Consider the following 15,657-nt stretch of genomic DNA (forward strand, 5'->3'; position numbering starts at 1 on the left):
AGTGAGATGAGTGCCACACCCCATAGTTGCCTTTGACTAGACTTAACCGTCCAGGGGTCCTTTACCTTTATTTCTCATTTGCTACTTCTGGTGTTTTTTTTCTGGTACATATGGGAATATGTTATTATCTTCTGATTCTTGTTTTTACTGCAGTCATCTTGACAAACTAAGCCCATTTCATAAAGTTCTGTTTTCACCTCCTTTGAGCGTGCATTCTTTTGTGTCAAATTCTTCCTTTCTGAATTATTGACAGATACAAATTCTATATATTTTGAACACTAGCAAAAAAAATGCTTATAGTAGTGTTGCCATATTTCAAACTAAAAATCTGGACAGAAAAACCGGCACTGCCAACATGGGCTGCCATATGTCCAGATTTTCTTGGACATTTGACTGATTTCCACCCAGGGGTGGGTCTAACACAAGTATAACACAATTGATGGCTTAGGATTGGTGGCTGGCCAAAGTTGGCATCTTGACCTTATGAAGAGTAGAGGCTGTGGAAAGACCATGGAGAATATGCCGTCCTAAATAGTACTATTACTTTGCATTTTACCCTTAAATGACAATCCTTGTTAGATGGGGTATGTGCTACAAGAGGCCCTCCCAGCCTCTGCAGTTAGGCCACCAAGTCTCTGCCTCTTCACCACTACTGTCTCCATTCCTTCATTTTGCTGCTCACTCTTGTTGCCAGGACTAGGGTGCCATTTGCTTTCAGTGGCAGTAGCACACACAGAGCAGATTCAGCCCCTTGTCCCCAAGGAGGGTTAGTCTGCCTGACCCTTTTACAAGTAACACTGTAAAATCATTTAAAAAATTCCTTCCAGTAGCACCTTAGAGACCAACTAAGTTTGTTATTGGTATGAGCTTTCGTGTGCATGCACACTTCTTCAGAATCACCTATTGTAAAATCACTTATTTATATTTTATATTTTGACTACAAAGCTGTAACTTTAAAAAGAAAGTGGTTTTCAACTTTCAGAAATACTAAGGGTGACTTTTTATACCAGGTAACTGTAGTCTAGCCACAAGTTGGGGAAAGAATAAAAATGGGTAGCATTCCTAAAGCACTTTCAAGTGTTTACAGTTGTTCAAATATATTGTTGTGTGTTGTCATCCTTACATCTACCTTAAGTTATTATTATTTCCATATTATAGATGAACAGATTGACTCTGAGACTAAGAGGGAATGGCTTGCCTATGACAAAGGTAAGATAAAAAATTGGCATTTCTTGATTTGTATCTCAATTTCTTGCACCTTTTCTCTGAAGTAACTCCTACTTTCTTCACTGAGATTTCCTCCCAGGTAGGTGCTCACAGGATTGCAGCCTTAGTCACTGTGCTACATTTCAGAGGACAGGTTTATAACCTGTAAATTGATGTTCATATTATGGTTCCTTAACCCAAGTGCACCACATAGGTGGAACTCCCACTCCGTGTTTCAGACCACATAGGATTATTGCTCTGAAGCTCATATAACTCTTGTTAAATTGCAGCTTTCCACGCTGAAGGGCCCTGGTTATAAATGAAATATCCTTTTGAGGGGAAAAGATTGACTATTTGTCCTATGTGAATAAGGTTGATTTGGTTATCATGATTTTATGATTTTGAATTGTGCCAGTGTGTTGCATTTGAATTGACTTTTTTTTTCTTTTTTGCTGCCCTGGGAACCTTGGATGGAAGGGTAGGATATAAGTAGAACAAACAAACAAAATAAGTTAATAAAACATTAGTTTCCCCCTATAGTTTCACCTTAAGTGAGTCCAATAGGTTTTGGAATTTTCTGGATCTTGCTTCCTCTCATTGAAATCTGAAATGGTATCCCTGCCTGTTCACTGCATTTTACTCCATCACACATTTTTCTTTCTTCTAGTACTTTAATAGGGAATTTAAGGCTTGCAGAGTCTGGCTCCCCCAAAAAGAACTTTCACGCAGCAATGAAAACATCAGGAAAAAAACATTATTTTTGAGGTTTCCATATAAAACCTAAAATGAAATGGTGCCAGATATTTAACTGCAGTTTGGTAATATTCCAGTGACTACATATAGAACTGTTTACTTTGTCTAGCACTGGTGCTTGAAAATCTAGTTAATTCCTCAAAATGAATTTTAGCAAACAGGGCCATATATTGCTTTGCTAAGAATAGGTGACCTAGGCTTAAGTGAAGTGAAATGTGAATAACAGAGAAGCCCTACGCTCAATACTTGTTTCAAGAAGAAGAGATACCACTGGGGTGCATATCTGCTTGGAAACACACCCTCTGATGAGGAAGCCCTTCTCCCTAATGTGTAAGAAGTGGCTGCTTGATGGTTAGAAAAACGCACTCTACTCCTGCTCAGGGATTTTTTTTTAATTTTCCTATATTAGGTGTTCTAGAGTTAAATCCTAGCATTGAAAACACCTGTAGGGGCTCAGATCTCAGAGGAAACTGATCCCTGCCCCTACTGAGCTCTTGCGACATTTTGAACTGGAAATTAAAAACTGAAAGAGATTACTCATGTATTAGTTCCCAGCCGCACACTACTCAACACACAATTATTTTGTTTCTGCTGGAATCTTAACTGAAACTCACAATGCAGCCTCAAAGGAGTCCCCTGCTGCTGATGATTACAGAGAATCCCACTTCCTGCCACCTAAGCCCGTGCAACTCCCTCATTTTCACCACCCTGCAGAGATAAATAATGTATATTAATGTGAAAATATCAACAGCAGAATCTCTTAAATAGTGTTTGCAAAAATCAAACCTCTCTTCAAATCAAAATGATGCACATCTATTAATTTTGACCAAGGAAAGAAGAAAAACTCAAAATCTCCATGAAAAGGCTTTTGAAAAAGTGTTAGATCCTCTCCTTGGAAAAAAAGTGTAAGTGGGCTATAGATGGGATATATTTCTAAGAAAGAAACAAATAAACAGCCTCAAGGCTAGACCAGAAAAGCCTCTTTAAGGATGAGGCTATAAAGTGAAAATTGGCAAGGCTGGATCTGTTTTGCTTGCTATGCCCAAGTCATTAAATTGAGTAATGTAGAAAAACAATTATTTGCATCTTAATTATCTGAAACTTCTTTATATTCCAAGGCACATTCCACAGAATCTCTGCCTGCCTGGGTTTTTTTTTATGCTGCAGCAACAGCAGTGGGAAGTTTGCCCAACTGGACCCTGTTGCCAGAGAGAGACAACATCCCTTGCCTTTGGGGTGGCATGGATTCCTCTTCTGACTCTGCTTGCTCCTTTCCCTCATGCACTACAATGCAAGAGGATCAGCCCATAAACTGGACAGATCTTGAAATAAATAGCATTGCTACTTTTTTTTTTTAAATGATTCACCTCATAAATTCCCAGCAAGATTTAAAGAAGTGAAAGTATACTGTTTTAACTAAGTCATTGTGGTGTAATGGATTGAATGGAGACTTAGACTGGGATGATGCAACTTCAAACCTCTGTCTGGCCATAAATTTCACTGGGTGGCCCACTCTCTATATCCCAGACTAGCCCACCTCACAGATGAAATTGGATAATCTTCTGGTTTGGGACCAGGGTATTTGAGGAGCCACCTTTTTCTGTCTATTGATTGCAGTCATCTTCTGAGACCCTGTCCACCAAGGCAGGTGCAGTTAGAGGGGATATAGGACAGGGCCTTTTCAGTGGCAGTGTCCTAATTGTGGAAACTCCTCCCTAAGGACATAAGACTGGCTTCTCCTGTATTGTCTTTCTTAGGCAGATGGCAGGTTTTAGGCAGTTTTCTTCCACCAGGTTTTTATGTCCCCTGTTGCTTCTATTTATATCAAACTAATACCTTGATTTTGATTCTTCATGTTATGTAGACTCAGGTCAAAGACTCTGATGAAGTTGCACTACAAGTCAGTGGATTTTAAGCAGTGATGTAGTTTCTCACAAAAATGGGGTATATAGTACAATTAATCATCTATTTTCTTGTTTTCTTTTTAACGAACCTCATGTGGCCACATCTAACTATATCAAATACCTCTGCTCAAGTCATATAATATTAATAATATTGGCGCCCTAGTATAGACATTTTTTTTTCAGAGAAGTGATCCTGCATTCTCTCACTGAAGAATGCTGAACAGGCCCATAATTGTATAAATTAAATAATCCATAACATGAAAGCTTCTGTTTATATCCGGTAGGCTTTATTTTTAATCTTACAATCCATAATCCTGTAGATAGGTTTTACCTGCAATGAAGTCAAGGAACTTCTTCTGACTCTACTATGGCTAGCATACAAGGTTCTAATATTCACATATCAAAAAAAGCAATAGGATGCCTTGCAGGGAATTGGTGTGGCGGGCGGGGGTTCGCTGGTACTTCTCATTTGGCAAATTCTGCTATGCACAGCTGCTAGACGGTAGTCCGGCTATTGCAGCTGTGCTGGAATGAGGTCCCTGCACTGGGGCAAGGGAAAACATTATTCCATGGAAGACAGTTGATCCAATGTTTGGTGACACCACTGCTTTCCAAGGATGTATTTATTTGGACCTGGTTTGTCATAACTTCTCATCAACTTGGTTGCCGAGATACCTGTCAATCATGTTAAGCAGGCACCTTCATGGTATTGTTTTTGGTGCTGATTTTTAAAAAAGCAGGGTTGGCTAAAGACTGAGGGTGAGTTAAGCCTTTTGCCGATGGGTAGTCCTTAGCAAGTCACTAACTCAGCCCAGTTTACCTCGTAAGTTTGTTGTGAGGATAAAATGGGATTTCTCCCATTCATGTTGTACAGCAGGGGTGCCGATCAAAGAGGACCAGATTTGATGAAGTGAGCATGGGTGAGGGCCGACCAAAGTTGTTGACCTTTTTTTTAGAATTGAAGTTGTTGACCTTTTATTTTACCCCAGAAAAGTGGGCTTACCATGGAGTGACATGGAGCAGTCCATTCAACTACTGGATTCCAGACAGGCTGCCATTTCCCTACATCTTTGTCTTTCCCAACTAGCAGCTTCAGCCCCCTCTGCAGCTGCCCAAAAGCATCCATGTATGCTCCTGACTCTGCTTCTGTCTCCTTTGCTCATTCATAGACTTCAAAGGAGCCAAAATTACTCCTTAAACTACTGGGATACCCATATTTTATTGCGTACAGGAACAATGAGATTGCAAAAGGCAATATCAATTCAGATTGCAAGGTTAATTTTTTTTCTGCTGTTCCCAAAACATGGTTGAGGGAAATGTGTAGACCCGGCAGAGCTGTGGTTCTCTACAAGTATATTTCTAGGTGCTATATTATTGAGGTGGGAGGTAGAAAGCTAGGAAAGTTGTTCCCACCCAGTACCTGCAAGTACCTCCACCCGGGCTTCCTGGGGCTGAGATTGTCTTGCCTGAGCTCCTGTGTCCCTATGTTGTTTAGGGATTTTTCTGCCACAGACTCTTTTGTGCCTGCCCCTGCCCCAGCTCTAGCTCTGTTGTGGTTTCATTGTGGGCTCTAATTCCAGTCATTGTCTCAGCTATCCTTCTCCATCTGTATATGGGAACAGCGACCTACATGTTTGGGGAGTTCTGATAGTGACTGAAAGGAGCATCTCCTTCTTTTGAAGGCAAGCTTATTCTATCTTTCTCTCTGTGGGTGAAGTAGAAGCAGGGCCAGGGCCAGGTAATGGGCACTGGGGAGCCAGGGAGGAAGGCTCTTTCTCTCCATCCTCAGCTTTTGTGTGTGGAAATAATATGAGGCTGGTTCACGTTTATCTAATATACAAATAGTGTATGAACAGTATACAGTGCTGTGTATTAGTAAGGTATATCTGCATTGAGCTAATAATATGAAACATCTAGCCTCAAAATATTTCTACCCCTTTGGACCTTCACTTCTTTAAGCAATTCCAAATTCACATGTATATGTTTGTCATAAATGTATTCAGATGTGGGTTGCATCTGCTCACATGGCAGAATGCATGTGGGTGAGGCGGGGGTTGAGAAAGTAGAAAGCATACTTATAGAATTATAGATTCATAGAATGGTACAGTTGGAAGGGATCCCAAGGATCATGTAGTTCAACCCCCTGCAATGCAGGAATCTCAGCTAAAACATCCATGACTGATGGCCATTTGACCTCTGCCTAAAAACCTCCAAGGGAGGAGAGTCCACAACCTCCCGACAGAGACCATTTCATACTTCTTGAAACCCAGTCATGCCACTTTAGGGGCAGGACCGTAACTCAGTGGTAGAGTACATGCTTTTTATGCTGAAAGTCCCAGGTCCAGTCCTTGGCATGTCTAGATAGGACTCCTGATTGAAACTCCAGAGAGCTGCTGCCAGCCAGTGTAGACAGTACTGAATTAGATAGTTCAGTGATCTGTTGCAGTATAGGGTAGCTTCCTAGGTAAGGCTTGTTGAAAAAGGATGAAGTGGGCAGATAGACAGGAGACCCAGCTCAAAATCTCTTATCAGTCACGAGCCTCAAAGCTCCTGTGCACACTGAGAAATTGCTTCTTAACATGTGGAAATTCATGTGGAGTATTTTAGATCATAATGGGTATTTGCCCTATGTTGTACTCAGGGTTATAAACCCACCTCATAGTGTGTAGGTTTTGTGTCGATTCCCACATATGTAGGAAGCTGATGGCTTCAAGTGGCCTCACTGAGGCTCAGTAAATTTGAAGACACTTCTTACTATGAAAAGTACTACAGATCTGACAACAACAGTTATTTGAAAACAACAGTTAAGGTGAACATTGATTTTCCATCCTGCCTCCACCCGCACTCTCTGCAAATGACACTGAGTAAAATAACTGCCAGCATAATTGCTTTGCTCTGCCCTATATAAGGCAATATTATCATTTAGATGATCGTGCACAGCAAAGGTGTGGATCTGAATGTGAGCTTCATTTGTGTAAGCAGCCAGCACCTGGGATCCAGGCACAAGCTGTTCCTACCCCCACAACGCTCCCCCTGTCCATGTCAGAAAGAGAAACATGACACTCTCATATTGTTTTTAACGTGCAGAGCTCAGCCTGCAGTTTGCCTTGCTAAGAAGTCCTTGTCATTATGAATGTGCATTTATGAGTGCATTGTACACAATCCTGGTATGCAAATGTGGAGCATTCAGAGAAGTGAAATCATTCTGTGTTATTATTATCTTTGTAAATTACATCTTAAGAGTTGCTTGGTTGTGTGTGCATGTGTGTGTGTGTTTTTGAGGACTTTATGATGGCAGTTTAGTCTCAGCCATGTAGCACAAAGTGTTTCTTTCATTATTAACAATAACTGAGCCAATGAAAATGCTTTTAAAAATACACCAGACAAGCAGTTATCCGGCTCTTCCTTTTCAACATCCACAAACCATCTTTTAGCATCTTATAAACCAGCATATAAAACAGCTTTGTAAACATCTGCTTTTCATTGTTAATTGTCAGGAAAAATTAGAGGCTTAAATGCTTCTTTTGCAGCGCTTCTTAATCCTGTAAGAAAAGCGCTAGATTCTCACCACTCTCCCTTTTCTAGAGCAGGTCCTTCAGACTGTTCCCCCACCACCACCTTTGTAAAATAAATAAATGTTGGCTCACATTTATTAATGGACAATTTAACATTTTAGATTTCTAAACATAACAACCCATTTTGCAGTGCTATGAATGAGTCACAGTGAATGCAGAATTTTGCATATTTCCTGGGAGCTATAAAATGCAGTTTCTTTTATATTTTGATGCTTGCCCCCCAAATGCTTTTGAGGGTTGCTTCTATCTTTTTGAGGAAAACTTCAATGAAGTGCTAATAAAAATATGAAGACTTTCAAAATTCTCTATAAATGACTCTTCCCAGGAGCTGGTGAATGATAGCTAGCTGTAGGAAGCTCATAAATGAAACAGACATTTTACGAAAAAGCGGGGATTAAAAATTGCAACAATGCTTCTTTAGTTATTTATCTAGCAAGAAGCACAATAAAAACAATCTTCTTACAGCATCATAGTGTTTTGTTTTTAAATATTTTTTCCATTTAAAAATTTTAAAATCCCATTTGCTTTCCCCCTTCAACCCTATCCTCAGAATGCTGGTGCAGTCTGCCTGGCAAAGATTTGCTTCAGGTACTGTTCACAATACACAGTAGCTGTATTATAGAAGTGGGTGGAAAGGCAATCTGTTCACAAAATATGTTCTACCTTTAAAAAACTATTACCCTTACTCTAGATTTGCCACATTTAAATCTTCTCCTTTTGCTCCTCTACTCATATTGGGGGGTGGGGGGATATCTCACAGTTTAACAAATATATGGTTTGCTCAGCTTTAAATCATTTTCTTCACTTACAGTCAGTCAATTAAACATTTACTCAGTGTATTTATTTTAATTTCAGACTCTTTAAAATATAAATCCACCCAGCTGCATCTTAACAGAAAGAGGTGTCTCAGAGTTAGAACCTTAAAAGGCAATGACAACAGGCAGATTATATTTTTGTTTGTTTTTTTCTCTGCCTTGGAATTACTGCTTTTATGTAAACGTTGACTTTTTATTACAAAAAAAACTTTAATGAAGAAGGAAAGAAAGAAAGTACACAAACAACAGTATTGTAAAACATAATATTGCTGTGATTTGCTTACAGCAGTCATTGCCAGTCTGGTGCCCTCCAGGGATTTTGGACGCAACTCTGTGCCAAGGCTGCCTGAGGCTCAAGAGCTGTAGTCTAAAACATCTGGAGGGCACCAGGTTGGAAAAGGCTGTAATACTGGAGCTAGAATCCCATTACTACCTCCTGATGTAATGCTTTCAAGGGAACTGATTATTGTCAATGTAGTCCATAGGGTAAAATTACATAACGCTGCTTGATGCATTTGTGTATTAATTTCCATAGTATCATAAATCTAAGAAACTTTAACATTTCATATCGTATTAGGATGTAAAGTCCCTTGTTGTAAAGGCTGTGTGTTTACTGTGCAAATAAAAATGCCCCTGTCTTTCAAGAGCTGTTGATAGAAACACAGGAAGACGCTACCTGTAAAATGACTTCATTCAAGTTAATCTGTAATTAAACCCTGATAATATTTGAAGATTCTATTTAAGAATGTTTTGCTGTTGCAATAAAATATAGTCTTCATTTCTAATGTGCTAATGAGCACTTTTAAATGTTAATGGATAATTCTTAGGTTCATTTGCTAATTATTAAGATAAAGAAATCAACACCGCTGGCCAATTTCTTCAAACCTTTCTCGCAGCAAGTCCATTTGCTGTTTGCACTTCCACAACTTTCAAAAAGTTAAGCATAAGTAAAAGTTAAAAGAATTATCACATTTAAGCTGAAAACTGAATTCATTTAGCACCCCTTCTAATACAATAAAGCATTATTAAATACAGAGGAGAATGAGAGCCCTTCTTTTGACCAAAATCTACTTAATTTACATTTTAGAACAGATGTTAGCTAAGCATTTTACTAATTTTAGCTGCTATCTTGACTGGGTGATATTCCTAATTACAATGTTTAATCCTTTACACTAAAGCATGCCACTGTTACTATTATTCTCTGACTCCATAAACCCTCTTACTTGCCTTTTTTTACTTCTCTATGCAGCTTTCAAACAATCTTATTGATTTGATATCTTGCTTCTAGAGACATCTACTTGGAAGCATTTACCAGCTTGTAATGGGGAAAACATTGGTTCTAAGAATATAACTGCTAGCTATTAAGTACTATGTTATATAGTACATTTTTCTTTTAAGGTAATAATAATAAAAATATTAATAAATAAATTTGTAATTATAATTATAAGCATTATTATTGAATGTGGGCAAAGTGGGATCAATATGCAAGTATAATATATGCACATACAACCAGCATATAGAAAGTTTATATAAATCAATCACTTCTGATAATGTTTTCCCATTCAGGCATCCACACGCAAGTGACTTAGACTACTCTTGAAAGCATGGGAATTTGGCTAGAGCACAGATGTTCTTGTGCTCCTTTTATTTGTTTAAATGGGGCTTGTGCAGACAAACTTTCCAGCAGGTTGTGTTTTAAGCCCTTGCACACTGATTTGCCCTATAGATGTGTGTGGAATGAAAGGCAGTTAGCTTAATTTAGCTTTATCCTGCTCTTGACATCACTAGTGCTTTCTATGAATCATCTATATGTCATCTATCTGTAGATGCAGCTATAGCTTAAGGAATGAAACAAACACTGTCTCTACACAGGTACAGTATCAATTGATTTAGGAGTCTTAGAGACTTCACAATTTGACTACTGAACTGGGGCAAAGTAATAATTTCATTTGTGTGACCACAGGCCATAACAAGCTAAACTTGGCTGACCCCATAAACAAATAAGGAATGCCCTTTGCCAGCAGTCCAGATCTACACCAATCAATGGAAATTGTGTCATTGATTTCCCAGGCTTGCAGACAGCAGCCTGTGATTCAGTATTCCTGGAGGCGATAAGCACTTAAGATTTTCACATCTGCTTTGGGAGAAATGTTTTTTCCTCTGCACAGGCACTTTTTTTAATATAAGGAAAGACTCAGAAATCAGGGACATTACTATGTACACTAGAGTAATCATCAATTAGCTGGCTTGGCTTCAGTAAGGAATTATGGTTGCTCAGGGCCTTTGCTGCCCTACTGCAGAGCTTCCTTAACTTCTACTTTGCAGCCCAATCCTATGCTTGTGTACTCAGAAGGACTTTCTTTGCAGGTACAACATTATCCTATTTTGGCAGAGAGACACAAAACTTCTTTAGAAGCTCTGGGTACATGCACTGGTGGCTGCACAACTAGAGATGATTAGAGAATATGAAAATCTGAGGCAACATACCTGTAAGCCCCCTGGAACTCAGCTGGACTTACTTCTGAGTAGGCAGTGGATAGGAGTTCTCAAGTTTCATATCTGAGAGCTGTCAAGGACTTGTAGTACTATTTTATTTTTTAAAAGACATGTTCAAAAGAAAGTTTTCAAAATAGTGAGGTCAGTTTTTCTTCCAGAGACGTATCCAGAAAGATCTAGCTAGTGATGGCTGGATAAAAGAGGACAAATTTTGTTTTGTATTTTCTGAAACAGCACCTTCCTTGTTCACCATGTTAGCTATCCCAACTTTCACTTTTCTTTTAACTGTTAGCGATTTTTAGTCTCCTTTGCATTGAGGTACCCACCAACCTGATGTACCACTTTTTGCTCAGATAGCAGAGAAATGGGAACAACTATTTAAAAAAGAAGATACTTGACTAATCTCCAAGTAAATAGGTTGTCTGTTAAGGGCAACCTGCAGAAGAAAAGTGAATTGTCTCCAAATGAGAATGTTCTGTCAGGCAGGTGATAAGAGGCTTTGTCTACAGGTGGTGGTGGGGGGTCAACTTATTCAGAAACAACTTCCTGTACTGCAGACACAACCCCTGGGCATTCCTAAGTATTTCTGCTCAACATAAACTCCCCCTGGTATTTGAAGCTAGCATTTGCCTTTCATACTAACAGATCTTACGTGATAGCATTATATGAGGAACCTGTCAGGCCACAGTGTCAACCTGCACCACCCGTAGACTTTCTAAGTTAAGGGTTCTGAGAGTAAGGCTTCTATTTGCATAGTTACCAAGGAGTAAGTCCCATTGAACTCCTTGGTACTTCCGAGTAAAAACATACATAATACCGCGGTATGAACGGTTCCGAGGCCATGCTTGTTTTCTTTGGGGTGAAGTACCGTTGAACCACACAGGGGGTCTTACTTCAGGATAAACATTCACAGGATCGGGCTGCAAAAAGCGTCGACACCCTTTGAAGCATTTTACTTCCCCGAGACTAATTTTTCTTTTCCCTTCTCGGTTCCACATTTTGTTGAAATGTGTCTAAGAGCAACAAAAGGAACTTTGCGCGAAAACTCAGGAAAGAGCCCCGATTCCTCCTCAGCTGTGTGACCTGAGCGCGTCTTCCTAGTTTGCACTGGGCTCTTGAATGAGTTGTAGCTTTCATTTTCCTTTGCAAAGGGGCGAAAGAGAAATCTCTCCCCGCCCACCCGGGCTCGTTCAAATCCCGTCAATATCAGTTCTGGTCTCCCGGATCACATGGCTGGGCAAAGCTAATTGATATTATCCGGGAGCAGCCTGAAGAATCAGGATTTAAGTGGGCGGAGATGGGGTAGGAGGGAGAGAAGAGGATTATCAGAAGAATTTCCCTTTCTTTTATTTATTTCAGGGTTGATAAAGCGTACAGAAATTAAATGTTGGGAAATGATACCAGATCCTAAAGCAGCGCTTAGAACGTATATATATATATATTTAAAAAACCCGTCAGGAATTAAAAAGCTGCAGAAATAAAATAAGACTTAGGAAGAAGCCTCGTTGTGTAGCTCTTCAGGCATGTACAGCCCCGAAAGGAAAAAGCAACTCCCCTCGGAGTCCGAGAGATCCCATCACAGAAGGGAATCCCATTGGCCGCTTCCGCGCCCTCATGATGCTCATCCTCCGGGGTGATCTGATCTGATGCCCTTCTGTTCTTAACTGCCTTCTGCCATTCTCATTAGAAAGGTATTCAACTTCTCTTCCCAGTCCTTCCATTACTTTCGCTATGTTCTTATCAGGACCTTTTTTTAAAAAAATGGCTTTGCAAAGCGGTAATCCTTAACGCTCCATTGGCAGGCTTTGGATCTGTCCCCCCCCCATCCGCCCTCTATATTTTCCTTACATGCCGCGGCTGCTATTCGGGGGATGGCCTCGAGGTGGCGTTTTAGGCACATAAACAAAGGCTTCTCCAAAGCGGCGGCGGCGGAGCGCGCGCGTCTTTTCTGCAGTTTACCTCTTATTAGGCTAACGGTGCCGCTAATGTTTTGGTTTTGTGATCCGTCACGTCTGCCTTGTTAGGGGGGAGAGGGGGAAGCGCGCGGCTCCAGAGAAGCTCCTGACTCTCCTTGCACGCCGAAGAGCGGCACGATTTCACCAAAGACCGGGCGCTCAGTAAAACCCACCAGCCCCTGCCCACTTTCTTCTTCTTTTTTTTAAAACTAGGCTTATTATTTATTTTGTGTCAGTTTGTAGGTGCGGGAATTGACACCGCAGAAGGAGCGTCTTAAGACTCCCTGCTCAGCTCCACCTGGCGCTCCGTGGCGGAGCGGACTGCCCACCCGATGTCTGAAGGCGCGATCGTAAATAAAGAGGGAGCCCCCCACACAGCCCAGCTTACCTCCCAAGAGCGAAGGGCAACCTCGGGGGCGGAGGAGGAGGAAGAGGGAGCCATCCGAGGCATCTGTCACTCGATCAGTCCTTCCCGTCTCTGCCTGGCGGTGACAAACTTGCAGGACGCCTCGATCGCCTCCCTCCCCTCCCCCTCCCTCCCCTCTCTCTCTCCATCTGCCCCGCTTTCCTCAAGTCAGCCTTAACCCATCCACAAGTCAACCAACGGCTCTTCCCACCCTTCCTCCTCATCCCACACACCTTTCACTGGAGGCTGGGGGACCAGCAGTCCCTCGCGTTTCCTTCTCGCCGCCCCCACCCCCTCTCTCCGACACCCCCCCACTCCACCGCCCCAGTCAGCGTCCTCCCCTAGAGCGCGGAGCAACCAGCCGGTTGCCAAGATGACATTTCCCCTGTAAGGCTCTCTTTTTGAGACCCAGGAAGCAGGTAAGGATGCCAAGGACGATCCCGGCTGCGCAGGGCTTGGAGCAGAAGGCGCGTGAGCAGAGCAGGGAGCGAGAGCGAGGCGGAGGGAGTCAGGCAGGCGGGCGGAGGGTGGGTGGGACAGGGCGCCCCGGAGGGGAGCTGCCGAAAACACGTCTTAAACACAAAAATCTCCGCCGGCTCCTTTGCTCTTCTTCTTCTTCTTCTTCTTCTTCTTCTTCTTCTTCTTCTTCTTCTTCTTCTTCTTCTTCTATTCTTCAATTCTTTAATTCTTTGCCTTTGCGTTTTGGAAGAGCTCGTGAGGTCCCACGCGCACTTCCTGCACTTTTGGTGGCCCTTTCCCAGCTTTTGATCCTCCCTCTTTTGGAGAGGTGATGGGAGGGGGAGAGTTACCCTATGATTAAAACACACACACACACACAATAATTACGAGTGGTGTTGTCTTGACCCCTGGAAGTTTGCAGAGCCCGGGAGCAGCCCACCATGATCACAGTCACCACCATCATTTACCTTCTTCGAATACCTTCGCGGTAATAATTATTCTCGGTTGCTCTAAGTGCAATACATTTTATTGCCTCAGAGACCATCTACTGTTTGATTGAATTATTCATATCCCCCCTCTTTTTTGGTGTAGAAGACTGCATCTGGGGACTCTGATGTGACGTGTATATTTTTTCCCTCCTCCCCCCCCTCCAGGAACAAAGGGAATGTGGAAATGAAAGAGAGAGGGGAGAGAGGCTGGCAGATGTGATGAGCTGCGGCGAAGGTGTATCCAGTTTGGCACTCCCCCTTCCTTCTCTCTCTCTCTCTCTCTCCTTGTTCTCTCTGCAGCCTCGGTGAATCACAACCTTCCTCAGGCAGCCTGCCCTCTCGTACTGTAAGTACCCCCAGCCTGCTCTCCGTAGCGGCAGCACCGGCAGCATGCAAATCCCAGCCTCTCTCCATCTCCCCCCGCTTTGCCTTTGCGCTGCACGTGGAGCGCGAGAGGGGTCTTCCCAACCAACTGTCCCAGGCAAGGGAAGAAGAAGTAAAGATTCCACGTGCAACTTTTCTTTCGAGCTGTCTTTGGGCGTGGGGGGGGGGAGGAGGACTCCAGCTGGCTTGCCAGGTTTCTGTTTTGTTTTGTTTTCCCTGGGGGAGGAAGTGTAGCGGGGTGTTATTGGCTGGTGGAATTTCAGGCTTTTGTTGTGGTCGATCCCTCTCAAGCGTTGTAGATGAACTCAAAAGTGCCACTTCCGCTCAAGGGACAATACCTCGCATCCTGTCAATAGCCGACTGGAGGGATGATTAGATTTTGTTGTCTTAGGCTGTGTGGATGCAGAGGGGATGCGTGTCCGGTGAGTTATATGGGGTTGGGGTCCTTCTGCTCCCACAGATGCAAATCGCCTTGGGGAGGGAGTTTTGCACTGTCTGGGAATTCAGAACAACTTCTGGGTCGGCCTGTAAGAGAACCATGTGCTCGCTTTTTGCCTGACGTAACTTTATTTTTGCCAATCGTGCGATTTTATTCCTAAATTTGTCCATGAAAATCATTCTCTTTTAATTAATTAAAAAGTTGCTTTTCCTTATTACTCCTCCTTCTTCGAGTTATTTTCCTCAGCCTGTAAAAAAGAGAAATAAAAAGAGAGAGTAGACTTTACCAGTGGGGTAAGTTTTCCACAAAACTTTACTGGCAGCTGAACCCCGTTGAGTTGCTCCCAGTCCTACTTACGTTTACTCCGACATGTTAACCTGAGCTCAGTGGAAAATTGCTGCCCTTAATAAAACTGTTTAGGACTGCAGCCTTTCTTCCAAGCAAAGCATCCTTGCCCAGTTAGCCCTGCCAGCTTCAGCGGGATTTACTCTCAAGTAACGGGGGAGCGGTTAGGATCGTAGCCTCACGCCTTGTTGTGCTTTCATAGAATGAACGTGGTTTTAGATCAGCCATGTGCTTCTAGACGGGCACCGGAGATGTTACACACCTGGACTTGGGAGGCCTTCGGTTTTGGGGAGACTTGCCTGTGAGGCAGCATGTTGAGGGTGGTAAGTGTGCCTCCCTCAGCTCTCCTGTGTCAGGGAAGAGAGAGTTTCTGCACCATTTGTAGAAAGCCTTGCGAGAACAGAACATCTCTCCCTTCCTAACCTTGATCTC

General features: G+C 42.3%; 1 protein-coding gene across 2 annotated transcripts in view; it reads left to right on the forward strand.

Moving 5' to 3' along the window:
• Positions 1-1,158: 1,158 nt before the first annotated feature.
• Positions 1,159-15,657, forward strand: part of SOX6 (SRY-box transcription factor 6) — a 443,885-nt gene continuing 429,386 nt past the window's right edge. Inside the window, exons 1-2 of one of the 2 annotated variants that reach the window (XM_083589534.1) lie at positions 1,159-1,209; positions 14,223-14,403. The gene's annotated coding sequence lies outside the window, so the exon portion shown is untranslated. The remainder of the gene's footprint in view (positions 1,210-14,222; positions 14,404-15,657) is intronic. The other variant, XM_083589547.1, reaches the window with a different exon arrangement.

The sequence above is a fragment of the Podarcis filfolensis genome (genome assembly GCF_964270895.1).
Source record: "Podarcis filfolensis genome assembly, chromosome: 1".
Taxonomy (NCBI): domain Eukaryota; kingdom Metazoa; phylum Chordata; class Lepidosauria; order Squamata; family Lacertidae; genus Podarcis; species Podarcis filfolensis.